We start from the raw sequence: 13,395 nt of genomic DNA, 5'->3' as shown, positions 1-13,395 counted from the left end.
CTGAGTACTGCTCCGCGTATGCAGTCAGTGAGGGAGAGAAAGGTTGATATGTGGATAGTGGAGCTTCAAAGCACAAGTCCAACAAGAAGGAATGGTTCAAAACCATGGAAGATACGCATCCCGATTCCAAGGTCACTGTTGGGGATAACAGATCATGCCCTGTGAAGGGTGTCGGTAGTATTCCGTGCATTACGACTGCTGAAAACGAGGAGCTGATTTCCAATGTACTGTACGTACCAAATCTGTGCAAGAACCTATTGTCTGTCTGTCAGATGGACAAGCACAATATGTCAGTATTATTCGACAATGGCAAGGTCACTGTCACATCCAACGCAAACAGACACGTGGTGGCTCAAGGTGTCGAGGAGCATGGGCTATATCGGCTCAACACTCTGGTGGTGCACGGGGACCATGGAAGATCCAGATTATGGCACGAGCGGTTCGGTCATGTCAACTATGGCACTCTCTCCAAGATGCAAAAGACAAAGATGATGGATGGACTTCCACCGATTGCAAGCAATGATCGTGTCTGCAGGGCTTCCGTGGAAGGCAAGCAACACAGGGACAAGTTCCCACAGGAGGCCTCATCACGGGCCAAGAAGCCGCTCGAGTTGCTCCCGCCGACATCTGCGGCCTAATGTCGACAAATCTCAAGCTTTCGAGAAATTCAAAGTCTGGAAGGCTCAGGTAGAGAAGGAGAGCGAAGAGGTCATGGTAGCAGTCGGCAATGATGCAAAATGTCCAGCAAAAGGAAAAGGTACGATTGCTCTCAAGTCAGATATAGTTGTAAAACAGTTGTCCGATGTTCTTTATGTGCCAGATATCAACAGGAACTTGTTGTCCGTTTCTACGATCACGGATCGGGACCTCAAAGTTCAATTCGATAAGAATGGTACACAGATCCTAGATCTTCAAGGAAAGATCGTTGGTAAAGGTACACGGCGCAACAACATTTACGAACTCTCAGCTTTCAGTGCTCGAGCGGATGTGAAGAACACTAAGCTGTAGCATGAGAGGTTTGGTCATCTAAACCTCTCATGCAACACAGGGACAAGTTCCCACAGGAGGCCTCATCACGGGCCAAGAAGCCGCTCGAGTTGCTCCCGCCGACATCTGCGGCCTACTGTCGACAAATTCATTCGCAAGTTCTCGGTATTCTCTCTTACTTGTTGATGATTTCAGTCACATGACATGGGTATTTTGCCTGGCCAACAAATCTCAAGCTTTCGAGAAATTCAAAGTCTGGAAGGCTCAGTAGAGAAGGAGAGCGAAGAGGTAATCAAAGCCTTCTGCACCAACAGAGGGGGGGAGTTCACTTCAACCGAGTTCAATGGATTCTACAAGAAGTAAGGGATCAAGAGACAGCTCACACATCTCAGCAGAATGGAGCTGCTGAGAGGAAACTGTTAGATATCAATGCTCCACTCTCATGTAACTACGCGGGAACCAGCTAACTCTACTTGTAAGCCCCCCATATGAGGAGAAGGCATTTGAGTAGCTCGGTTATCCGGTAGGTCCTGGTTTGGACACCAAATGGGAGCCATGTGTGGCCTGATGGCTGGATGGCTTCAGATAGAGTTGGCACACCGCCAACTAGGCTACATGTAAGTGCGAGAAGACATCCCTTGACTGACCGCACTAAGGGTAGACGGAGCATTTCCCGGGACAGCCCACTCTCGGGTTACGGGACCCGTTTGAAGCCTCAAATGATCCCAGATGGCTGTTTTACGCACCAGTTCTATCGTATGGTCGGTGGCCTATTTCGAGACCGACCCCCAGTCAACCGTTTTGAGCGGACTAGGTCGGCCAACCAATTGAGCCTAACCGACTACGACTGGTGGCTATATAAGAGCAAGCCCGTGAAGCCCATTTCATCACTGGCTACAACAACCCTGATTCCTTAGCATCTAGCCTCCGTCTTCTACTGTTTTCGGCACGCCATCGAAGCTTCTTTCACAGGAGCGCACGGTTGGGAGGCAACGCCATCTATTGTATCAATTCTACAGTAATCAAATTTTTTATTCTCCATACTATCTTGTTTTCTCTCTTGCGTACGAGATCCTGTTATCTGTTGAGCACAGACGTTGTATTATTTTCTTACATGGTATCAAAGCCTGGACTCTAGCAAGAAGATTTGGTAGTGTGTTTCTGTTTGCGAGCAGATTGTGAGAGATGGCCCAACCCGTAAGATTGCGAATCCCACCGTTCGACGAAAGCGAGAAGTTGAACGGCTCTAACTATCCTCTCTGGAAGTTCAAGATAAAGACCATCCTAAGCGCATATGAGCTTTGGGACACTGCTACTGGGATGGACGTGAGGCCGGTTCCGAGACCGGATCCAGCCAATGCAGGACAACAGATAGTACCAACTGCGGATGAGATTCTCGCGTGGACAAGAAGAAATGCAAATGCGTTGTGTTCTATTGTCTGCAGTATTGGTGATTCCGTCATGGCGTTAATTCAACATGTCACCACAGCGAAGGAGGCATGGACGGTCTTGAAAAATCAGTACAAGACCACAAATCAGACGCGGATTCAGAATCTAGAGACTCAACTCGCGGACGAGAAGTTGTCTGAGTCTGAAGCGGCAGAAAAGTTCATCACCAGGGTGAAGAATCTGCACGATCAGATGACTACGATTGGCATCACCATCACCAGCGAGAATCTAGCACGAAAGTGCATACGGATTCTCCCACCAAAGTACGACGGTCTTGTTACGGCGCTGAATATGCAGAACAAAAATCCGCCCTCAACTTTGAGGATTTCAGCGCGATGCTTCTGGAGAAGGAGATGCATCAAAAGACGAGGACTGGAGAAGATTCGGCTTTATGGACCAAGGACTCTGGTAACCCATCTTCTGATGATAAAAAGAGAAAGAAGAAGATCAAGTGCTTCTATTGCAACAAGGCAGGATACAAGCAGAATGAGTGCCGCAAGAAGATTGCAGATGAGAAGAACGGAGTAAAGAAAGAGTCCAGCAACAGCGCACAGGCAGTACCAATAGAGCTGTTCGTCACAATTGAGGAGATTTACACGGAGACAGTTCATGTACCTGCGGATGAACCATGGATCATAGACAATGGTGCATCGCGCCACATGACCAGTCAAAGGATTGGTATATCTCTCTACAGCCGGTAGGAAATGACATCATGGTAGCAGTCGGCAATGATGCAAAATGTCCAGCAAAAGGAAAAGGTACGATTGCTCTCAAGTCAGATGGAGTTGTAAAACAGTTGTCCGATGTTCTTTATGTGCCAGATATCAACAGGAACTTGTTGTCCGTTTCTACGATCACGGATCAGGACCTCAAAGTTCAATTCGATAAGAATGGTACACAGATCCTAGATCTTCAAGGAAAGATTGTTGGTAAAGGTACACGGCGCAACAACATTTACGAACTCTCAGCTTTCAGTGCTCGAGCGGATGTGAAGAACACTAAGCTGTAGCATGAGAGGTTTGGTCATCTAAACCTTAGTTCCTTGAAGGAGATGCATAAAAGTAGAATGATTGTAGACCTACCAGAAATTTCAGATCTGCCCGATGTATGTGAAGCTTGCATGATGGACAAGCAGCATCGGCAGCCCTTTCCTAAAGAGGCCAACAGGGCAAAGGCTCCTCTAGAGCTCGTTCACACGGACCTCTGCGGAAAGATGGAGACGGAAGCTTTGGGTGGTTCCTTCTACTTCATGACGCTGATCGACGACTACAGTAGAAGGATATGAATATACTTCCTGAAGACGAAAGACGAGGCTTTCAATAGGTTCAAGGAATGGCATGTAAGGTTCAAAAGACGAGGACTGGAGAGGACCGGAGTATGATGAAAGGGAAAGGTTTGCCAAAGACTTTCTGGGCTGAAGCATGTAACACGGCAGTTTACATCCTCAATCGTAGCTACACGAAGGCTGCAAACGGGATGACTCCACTGCAAGCCTTTTTTGGTAAGAAACCTTCAGCTGCACATTTCAGAGTTTTTGAATGTGATTGTTTTGTGCATGTCCCTGATGCTACCAGGACCAAATGGGAACCAGCCGGAAGTATATTTTCTTAGGCTACAGTGAAGAGGCGAAGGGTTACCGTCTCTATAACCCTGTTACCAAGAAGGTAATTGTAAGTTGCGATGTGGTCTTCTCAGAACAACCACATCAATTGGAGGAGGATGCTTTCTTCCCAGACAACCAGGACCAGGATATCCATCCAGTACCGCCACTAACAGCAGACGGAACTCCCCCACAGTGCTTGGGAGGATTCAAGACAAAGAAGATGAAGAAGAGCCTGCAGAACCACAACGACAACGGCCATTCCCGAAGTGGGTAAAGCAACTTTTGGACGGCAGAGAACCTCCAGCCATTGAGGAGGAACCATCCGAACACCGCCGGTCCAAGAGATTAGAGGAGCAAAGAAGGACGCATGAACACTTGGTCAACTATGCTTTGATGACAGAAGTGATCCGTGCTGATGAACCCAAGTGTCTTGAGACACAGGGCGATGATAGATGGATGAGGGCTATGCAGTCGAAGTATGGCTTCATAATGAAGAACAACACTTGGGACCTTGTAGATCGACCACCAAAACGCAAGGTAATCGAAACCAAGTGGGTGTACAAGACCAAGTACAAGTCCGATGGCACGTTGGATAAGTACAAGGCTCGGCTCGTGACAAAAGGATTTGCACAGGTACATGGTTTTGATTATCAAGATACTTTTGCTCCCACAGCTCGACTAACCACAATTCGCAGTATTTTGGCTTTAGCTGCCCAGGGAAATTGACCCGTGTTTCAGATGGATGTCAAATCCGCCTTTCAAGGAGGAGGTATACGTGAAACAACCACCAGGTTTTGAGATCCCCGGTTCAGAAGGTAAAGTCTGTAAACTGAAGAAGGTACTTTACGAGCTGAAACAAGCCCCACGAACGTGGTACCAGCGAATTGATGCCTACTTTCTGCAAAACAGGTTCAGGAGGAGCCCATCGGATGCAAATTTGTATATCTTCAGAGAAGGAGATAGGTGTATGATCGTGGTCCTTTATGTGGACGACCTTGTCATAACAGAGAACCATGAAGAGAAGATCTCGCAGACGAAGCATTTGCTAGGAAGAGAGTTTGAAATGACAGACCTCGAACTAATGCATTTTTGATTGGAGATTGAAATTTGACAGGAGCCGAAATAGATCTTCATTTCATAGCTGAAGTATGCTGGAGAGATACTAAAGACATTTGGCATGACTGAGTGCAAGACAGTTGGTACCCCTATGGAGGTTGACGCGAAGCTCTCAAACGAGGATTCATCACCACTCGTGAACGAAGAGCAGTACAGAAGGCTTGTGGACAGCTTGATTTACATGTGCAACACACGGCTGGACATCAGTTTTGCGACTGGTGTACTAAGCAGGTTTTCCAATAAGCCCCAGGAGAACCATTGGAGGACAGGGATGCGAGTGCTGAAATACATCAAAGGCACACTTGATTATGGCATCACCTCTACCAAGGACAACATCTTGATCGGATTCTGTGACTCGGATTGAGCAGGAGACGTGAACAGCAGGAGATCAGTGACAAGGTACTGTTTCTCACTTGGATCTGGTGTTGTGTCATGGGTCAGCAAGAAGCAACCCACACTTGCTCTTTCTTCTACCGAGGCCAAGTACAAATCTGCATGCTTTGCTTCTTGCGAGGCAGTGTGGTTGAGGAGGATTTTGGGAGACATGGATACAATGCAGAACAAGCCTACGCAGTTATCATGTGACAATCAGAGTTGCATGGCGATTGCAAAGAACCCGGTGTTCCACGCTCGCACAAAACACAATGAGATTCAATATTACTTTATACGCGAGCTCATCATGGATGGAGAGGTCAACTTGGTGTACTGTCCGGCTACAGAGAATGCTGCGGACATCTTCACGAAGGCTTTTGGAAGAGACTTGCTGGAGAGGCATCTTCATCGACTTGGCATTGGACCGAAAAAGTAAGTTCACTTGCGGGTGGACATTGAGGGGGGGTGTTAGATATCAATGCTCCACTCCGGTAGGTCCTGGTTTAGACATTAGATGGGAGCCATGTGTGGCTTGATGGCTGGACGGCTTCAGATAGAGTTGGCACACCGCCAACTAGGCTACATGTAAGTGCGGGAAGGCATCCCTTGACTGACCGCACTGAGGGTAGACGGAGCATTTTTCGGGGCAGCCCACTCTCGGGTTGCGGGGCCTGTTTGGACCCTTAGATGATCCCGCATGACTGTGGGCCGAACGGTAACTGTAGGTCAGTTGCTCTGTTTTACGCACCGGTTCTATCGTATGATCGGTGACCTATTTCGAGACCGACCCCCAGTCAACCGTTTTGAGCGGACTGGATCGACCATCCAATTGAGCCTAATCGACTACGACTGGTGGCTATATAAGAGCAAGCCCGTGAAGCCCATTTCATCACTGGCTACAGCAACCCTGATTCCTTAGCATCCAGCCTCCGTCTTCTACTGTTTCCGGCACGCCATCAAAGCTTCTTTCACAGGAGCGGACGGTTGGGAGGCAGCGCCATCTATTGTATCCATTCTACAGTAATCAAATTTTTTATTCTCCATACTATCTTGTTTTCTCTCTTGCGTACGAGATCCTGTTATCTGTTGAGCACAGACGTATTATTTTCTTACAGAAACACTGGACCGTCACAGAGACAGGGTTGACCATGTTGCGAGGAAGGAATCTCTCGAAAGCCTACTGGGATGAAGCCATGAACACTGCCGTTCACATCCTCAACAGAACCAAGACAAAGGCTGTTGATGGCAAGACTCCATAAGAAGCTTATTATGGTAAGAAGCCCATCATTTCTCTTCTGAGGGTTTTTGGTTCTAAAGCATTTGTGCATGTACACAAAGATGAGCGAACAAAGCTCGATCCCCATAGCTTTGTGGGATATAGTGAAGAGTCGGATATAGCAAAGAGTCCAACGCCTACCGCCTATTCGACCCGGACAAGAAGAAGATCCTTATCAATAGGGATGTGATCTTTGAAGAGACCGAGCAACAGCTTGCCGAGGAGGTTCCAGAACTTCCAACGTTACCCCCACCCAAAGCCACCATCCGCAAGGTGGAGCCGACTGAAGATCCGGAGGAGGAGGAGGAGGAGGAGGAGGAGGAGGAGGAGGAGCATGCCATTCCAGAGCCAGCTCCCAAGTCAACTTCATCCAAAATACCTCCATCAGAGAAGAAGCTATCTCAATGGTATTTGAAGACATTAGCAAACTCACGGGTCACGGACATACCCGAGAGCAGTTCCGAAGCATGACGGTCTCAAAGAAACATGAAGACTCCCTCCGTGAACTTCGCTTTGGTAACTCAACTTGCTGAGCCCCGTTTCTTCCAGGAAGCGAAGGATATACCAAAATGACAAGAAGCCATGAAGGCTGAGATGGAAGCCATTTTGAAAAATGACACCTAGGATTTAGTACCCAAACCAACCAAGCGGAAGGTCATCGGGACTAAATGGATGTACAAGCTTAAGTTCAAGTCAGATGGGAGCTTGGACAAATACAAAGCAAGATTGGTGGTAAAAGGCTATGTACACTCTGAAGGGCTTGACTTTGACGACACCTTTGCTCCCACAGCTAGGATGGTGACTATTCGGACAGTCATTGCCTTGGCTCCTCATCATAGGTGGCCTATTGTTCAGATGGACGTCAAGTCTGTATTTTTGAATGGTAACCTGGAGGAAGAGGTATATGTGGCACAGCCACCAAGATTTCAGATTCCAGGATCCCCATCAAAAGTCTGCAAACTGAAGAAGGCCTTATACAGGCTGAAACAAGCCCCCAAATCTTGGTACCAGTGGATAGATGTGTTCTTCCAGAAGATCAGGCTTCAATGCAGTCCATTAGAGACAAATCTCTATCTCAACACAGAGGGGATTTGTGGCTGGTATTGATTTTATATGTGGATGACCTCATCATTACTGGGGATCATACGAGGAAGACTGCTCAGGTCAAGAGACTTCTTATGGAGGAGTTCGAGATGACTGACTTAGGCATACTTCACTACTTCCTTGGGATTGAGGTGAAACAGGGAAAGAGCAATATCTTTATTTCACAGGAGAAGTATTGCACGGAACTGCTCAAACGCTTTGAGATGGAAAATTGCAAAGCTGCAGTGACTCCCATGGAGACTGGTCTAAAGCTGAGTGTGCGTGATCCATCTCAGCCAATTGATTCATCACTATATCCACGCTTGGTGGGGAGTTTGCTTTACCTCACCAATACTCGGCCAGACATCTCCTTCGCAGTTGGATTGCTCTGTCAGTTCTCCGCCACACCCAAGAAGGCTCATTGGGACGCAGGTATGAGGGTGCTAAGGTACTTGAAGGGTACCAGCACCTATGGCATCACTTATACCAGAGGCATCAAGTTGGGAGGAGGCAGGCTTGGCTTGTCTAGGGTTTAGTACACTATCATTCTCCGTTTGCACATACAGAGCTTTGTGGATAGCGAGGAATTTCATATTATGCCACTATAGGGCTGTGATGTGCATGCTATGCTGGATACTTTCAATCAAAAAATCACTCTAATGCATAGAGGGAAGACCCCATAAATTGGATGTCAAACTTAAGGGAGAGTCAATCCCTGTCGTATTTGCCTCTGCAATTAGCTCAGTAATAAAAAAATCATATTTTTGCATACTTAGTTTTTGCAAAGGATATTAAGTTTGATAAAACCAGCCTCTAGGCTAACAAGAGGGTGGTAAAACTCTAACTAAACAAAATCCTTCACAAAAGAATACTCAGCAAACACTCCACAGAGAGATAGGGGGAGCTAGAACGCTCCTGCTCAAATACAAAGACACAAACTGGCCCCAAAGCCAACTGCCTACGTACCATCACGTGAGGGGCTGGCTAGGCCTTGGGCCAGCTCTTTGGTCACGAGCTGAACGGGCAGGTGTGGCGAGTGGGATTGCATTTGTAAATGCATTCTTGGATCACAAGCTGACTGGTCACGTAGTGCTACATCAGCTGACTTCGAATCTATCCTGGAAGGATTGCCTGGTCTTTAAATTCTACGACTGGCTTTGTGCGGACAAGGCAGGTGCTAAGCCATACTGTAAAACACAAATCAATCTCTTTTACGAGCCCCCATAGACCTCCTTCAGCTAGCTACGAGCCATTTTGGAGAGTGGGCTACGCACACAGGGTGCTTCTTTGTAATTCCAAGCTGTTTTAGAAGAGTTGGCTGTGTATTCATGTTTCCTCTCTCTGCTCAGAGCACAAAGTGGTCAAGTGAGCAGTAGTGATAGTTGTGGGGAATTGTGTGACCAAGCATTGTTGCTAGGAACACGTCCAGGCTTAGTGTAAGCCATCTATTGGTTTGCTTGGTTAGAGCAATGCACAGCAAGGACTATGCCTTGGTTATTGAAGCCTAATGGGCTATGGAATGCCCTTGATGGAAGAGAGATCGTTAGCATTGTTGCAATACTTTCGAAGCAATAAAGAAATACGAAAAGGGGCGCCAAGGTTTGGGGCCAATCAGTGTCATTGCTTTGGAGCATGAGCATTTTAGCTCCCAATCTATTTGTTGTGTTCTTGCTGTCAAGATATTGGCTGGTCATTTGTTGTTACCGCCCTTTGTTGGTCCGGTTTCACTCTATGACAACCCTAGTCTTATACTTTCATTCTTATGGCTGCATTCTCTGGCATTTCTCTTGCTTCCTTTTCCAACAGGCCTAACATTATTAATATAATGATAAGAAAGCTTGGTTTACCTTGCATCACCTCCCAAAAGGTCTCTAGACCCACTCGTGATCCAAGGAATGATGGCCTATGCTAAAACCCTACCTTGCACCCGTTGCATGACATTGCATCATGTGTAAAGCTATAGGTATACTTGCTCAGTAACACAATAAAAGTTCACTCATAGGCTCCAAAGGCTACTTTAGGACTCTCTCAGACAATGAAATCTGCTGGATTAGGGTTGGTCACCTCCCCACCTATGAGCCCCCAAGTGAGGAGTACATCGGGGGGGTGGACCATACAATAATCGAATGGGACATGAGGCTGCCACATGGGCAGCAAGTGGGCAGCAGAGAAAGAGAGGAAGTACCTGGCAGAGGAAAGCCTACATGGAGGGTAGATCTAGAAGAGACATTTCCAGGCTGTCCACAGACGGAAAGGGTAGATCTGTGCAAGGTTTCTAGCAAACAAGGGCTCTGTGGCCAAGGCATTGATGTCAGCAAGGATGGAATCTGTACAGACTGTTTGGAGCAGTTCCGGAGGCCTGCAGGAGCCTCTGGCAAGAGGCAGAACAGAGGCAAAAAGAGGCGCAGCAGAAGTGTTGATGTTTTGGGGAGGAGGACAGCCCCTACTATGGGCTGAATCAGCCTGGGCCACTGGCTGGTTGCCATGTGGCCAGGTGGGCCAGCAAGAACCTCCACACTGGGAGCCCAGCATGCATTTATAGGCTTCCCCCTCCAGTCGGCTGGTAGGGGGGAATTCAATCGTCCCAACAAGGGCTGGCTGGTCAGTTATATTGAAGGGGGTTCAGCCCCTATAAAAGGGGGCCCTTGGGGCCTCCAAAGGTATCACTTGGACCCCCCCCCCCTGCGCGCATGTCGCATACCCCCCCCACCCCCACCCCCCATGCCCCCCCCCCCCAAACACCCCCCCCCCTTTGCGCGCATGTCGCGTACCCCCCCCACGCCCCACGCCCCACCTCCCTTGCGCGCATGTCGCGTACCCCCCCCCCACCCGCACCCCCCATGCCCCCCCCCCTCCCACTCGCCATGCACCCCCCCCCCCCCCCAAACCCCCCCTCCCCATGCCCCCCCCCCCCCCCCTTGCGCAGCCAATCAAGCAGAAGGACCTTCCTTGGGCCTATATTCAACGCAGTCTCAAAGATCTAGAGGTACCAGGCAGATAGTAGGACAGGACCACGGTTTGGTGGGACTCCGCATCTCTTTTGTATTGTGTCCGGTTTTGATTCCGTCGTGAAACACTTCCGCATGTAATTCCTAGGCTCATCTATCAGTCTTCCGCTGTGGGATATCCTCTAGTGGGATTTTTGTTTCTAACAATACACACACACACACACATATATAGAAAGAGAGAGAAATATGAATCTAGGAACATGCCCAAACCCATCCTCTAAAAACACAACACAGTGTGCAGTTTCAATCTCATGATAGTCACTGATAAGGTTGAAAATCATAAGGGGCTAGCTACTATGACATCCCCACTGACATCATCAACGCCGAACAGTGAGTGTAGAATATAGTATAAACATATGCTCTCACACATTCAAATCCACACACCCACACATATTTGAGCATCCATTTATAAAAAGGTCTTTGTACTGTGTTTATGTCAGTATTCCAGAGGTCAATGTGTGGGCCATCTCCTGGTGGTTCTAGTGATTCCCTTGTAGGCCATGGTATGTGCCTTGTAGGCATAAATATAGGCACTTGTAGTGTTAGTGCCTTTTAGGCCACATAGGACACTTAGTCCTGACACCTAGGACACTTAGTCCTAGGTCTAGGTACAAGTACCTTGTACTCCTTTTTTCATATATCCTAGTTGACGTGACGGCAGACTCTATCGACCCTTGTACCTTGTACGTGCTCTCTTTTGTCTACACGACCCTTCAGTGGTATCAGAGCAGTACAACTATACGGACGTCCGTACAGATACGTACGGATCCCATAAGTTTCCTTCAGCTGCTGTCCAAGGCTTCCAGTGTTTTTTCGTCGCCACAAAGCGCCTCGTTGCTGTTCCCAGACTGAGGTGACTGCTTGTAGGCTTCAGCTGCAGCATTTTTTAGGTCCTCCACAGTACTCGTGACCATCTGTCGTCACCTTTGTACTGCTGTTCCAGACGCCTAGCTCCCGCAACTTTAACCAAACCCATATCCAAGCGCCTAGCTCCCGTGACCTCTCCACAGTCATCTGTTGAAGACGTTCTGCTATCGCGACCTGTTCAGAGCCCTCCAAAGGAGATACTACCAGCCATGCACTAAGTTCGACGTGTCTAAGGGCTGTTCCAGCTACGCTCCAGCTGTCTTTTGCACTTCAACCTGCTGCAGCAGCTTCATGGTTTGTTATACTCTACCTACAGAGGCCTTTTGAGTCTAATCTCAAAGGACCAGAAGCTGATTCACAAGCAACATTTGCAGTATTTTACTGTTTTTGACAGTTTTTACTGTCAAACCCTAATTTCCAACAGAAAAATTTAGGGCTTTTGACATCTGGACCTTCAACCTGTCAATACAATACTTTGGACAAGGTTGACAACTGAAATCCTTCCAAAAATTGAAGTTTTCAGTTAATTTCAGGTTCAGGACTGTCACATTGTGCCACGTCATCACTCAAGTCAACAAAATTTGGGGCGTTTGTGTTGGGAGCTCAATTTCAACTGGTGTTTGGGACAGTAACTCATATTTTTGCAGTTTCAAGCCTTGAGGCTATACATTGGGTCAGATTATCATACATTGGGTCACATTTGCAAAAATTTCGGCAAAATTTGGGGCTTTTCTGCATTTGCCCTCTTTTTGGCCTATTTGCCCTCATTAAATTTGGGGCTTTTGCCAGATTTGCTGTTTTTGCAGTGAACATTGCCTGCCACAGTCACATTTGGGTCAGATCTGCATTTGCCCTTTGATTTGGGTCAAAAATTTGCACATATTTGGTGTCATTTTTGGACAGCCAGCTTTTGCAATGATAACCTTGAGGCTTTTGGGTTTTCAGGTCTCTTTCAGGGTATCACATTTGCTATGGCTAGGAACAATCGAGATCTATTTGGCGTTCTTCGTGAAGATGATAAGTTGGATGGCACCAACTATCCGATGTGGTCTTATCTCATGAAACATATTCTAGTTGCAAAGCATTTGTGGAATATTGTTTCTGGGGTTGATCTAAGGCCAGCCAATGCTACAGTGGTTGCCTCTACTGCTGGTCCCTCTGCACGGGGTACTCCTCCTGATGCCTCATCTTCTAGCACTCCTGCTACTACTCTTCCAACTCACGAACAATCAAGATGGGATGCAAGAGATGCAAATACACATTCATGTATTGCTTTATCATGCAAGAGAATCATTATTCCACACATCCGGTCTTGCAGGACGTGTCATTGCCATTGCAGCCCATCATCATTGGCAAGTGCACCAACTTGACATCAAGACTGCTTTTCTTCATGGGGATCTGCAGGAAGAAGTATATGTCACACAACCTCCTGGCCTTGAGGTTGTTAATTCTGAAAATAAGGTATGCCGGCTTAGAAAAGCCCTTTATGGTTTGAAGCAGGCACCCAGGGCATGGTATGCCAAAATTCATGCACACTTACTATCCGATGGTTTTTAGAAGAGTCCCACAGAACCCACTCTTTATGTCCGTGGGAGTGGATCTGATTTTTTAGTGCTGATTTTATATGTGGATGA

The 13,395-nt window shown here is 47.5% G+C and overlaps 1 protein-coding gene across 4 annotated transcripts in view; it reads right to left on the bottom strand.

Moving 5' to 3' along the window:
- The window catches only part of FUS5 (Proteasome component (PCI) domain protein), a 45,502-nt gene that overhangs the window by 4,321 nt on the left and 27,786 nt on the right, over window positions 1–13,395 (bottom strand). The gene's annotated exons all lie outside the window — the stretch shown is intronic.

The sequence above is a fragment of the Dipteris shenzhenensis genome, chromosome 25 (assembly GCF_047967505.1).
Source record: "Dipteris shenzhenensis isolate YYH24624 ecotype China chromosome 25, Dip_SZ_1.0, whole genome shotgun sequence".
Lineage (NCBI taxonomy): Eukaryota > Viridiplantae > Streptophyta > Polypodiopsida > Gleicheniales > Dipteridaceae > Dipteris > Dipteris shenzhenensis.
The sequence above is the reverse complement of the archived record's forward strand: the minus strand, read 5'-3'. Positions and strand labels throughout refer to the sequence as shown.